Source organism: Elephantulus edwardii, unplaced genomic scaffold (assembly GCF_000299155.1).
Source record: "Elephantulus edwardii isolate Elephantulus edwardi_28Jun2011 unplaced genomic scaffold, EleEdw1.0 scaffold00066, whole genome shotgun sequence".
Taxonomy (NCBI): Eukaryota; Metazoa; Chordata; class Mammalia; order Macroscelidea; family Macroscelididae; genus Elephantulus; species Elephantulus edwardii.
The window spans coordinates 14,140,430-14,141,741 of NW_006399816.1; positions in this window are offsets into that span (position 1 = coordinate 14,140,430).

Sequence of the window (1,312 nt, forward strand, 5' to 3'; positions counted from 1 at the left end):
GTCGTTTTTGGATAATCTTCAGTAAAATCTTGCTTGCATGTGAAATCAGTGAGATTGTTCTGTAGTTTCCACATTCTCTTGGGTCACCTTTCTTTTTTAGATTTTTAAAAATTATTGTCTCTCTGTCTCTTTCTTTCTCATTTGTCAGCTTCCCATTGCCTTCCTTCATAATTTCAAAATAATGTCTAACGTGACATTCACTTTCTTTCTTAAAACTCCAATACCATGGGCCAGAGAGCTCTGGTGGCCTAATGGGTAGGGATTCACTCTGCCAATCCAAAGGTGGGTGATTTGAATCCACCAGCTGCTCTTGGGAGAAAGATGGACAATCTCCTCCTGTGTGATTTACTGCTTCTGAAAACCTGTTGTGGGGAGTAGGATGGGGAAAGGGGGTCAGCAATGAGTCAGTTGTGACCGAACAGCAATGAGTGGAGTTGTTGAAAGTGGGCAGAGAGCAGGGCTTTCAGTTCCCGGCATCAGAGGACGGTTTATTATTCATGGAACAATGACTCACATCATGTATTTTTCCATTCACTGTGGCTGAAAGTCACCAAATTAGAAGTGATGGTGTTAATAAAAAGAAGGCCAGGGGGGCAAGGATGCATGAAGTTATGTGTCAGGTCAGGTCTTTGCTTTGTTTTTTTCAGGGGATGGAAACCAGGTGGTTCTGGAGGAGGTGGGTTGGACACCACAGATGACACTCAGAAGGGTGACATGAAAAGAACAGTGTTGTAATAGTAATGTAGAAATGCTCCTGTAGTGAGATATAACAAAACCATTTTTCAAACTCCCAGCTTCCAAGTATCAATATCCAGTTACACACACACTAGAAACACACATTGTCTTTTTGTTGTTGCTGTTTTTACTGGTGTTTCTATAGTCACTGACTTTGTCAAATTTTCTGGTGTTTTAACTACTCTCAGAAAAACTCATCGCTGTGTGGAGTCTGAACTGACTGTGGCTGATCCTGTAGTAGGCTTTCAGAGGCTACAAATTGCCTGGGAGGAGATTGCCCATCTTGTAATAATTAGTATTTGTGCATTTGAATCAGTAACGTTTTTGAGAATGAAGTAGTAAAGAGGAGAAGAATGAAAAATAATGTTCTGCTCAGTTACAAATAATTTTGTAGCTAATAATAACTGTTGTTGTTGTTGTTGTTGTTATGTGCCGTCAAGTCGTTTGTGACTCATAGTGACCCTATGTACAACAGCTCTAAACCCTGCTCTATCCTGTGCCAATCTCATTGCCTCTGACACACCCATCCCGATTACCCCAGTCACTGAATCAATCCACCTCATAGAGGGCCTTCCCC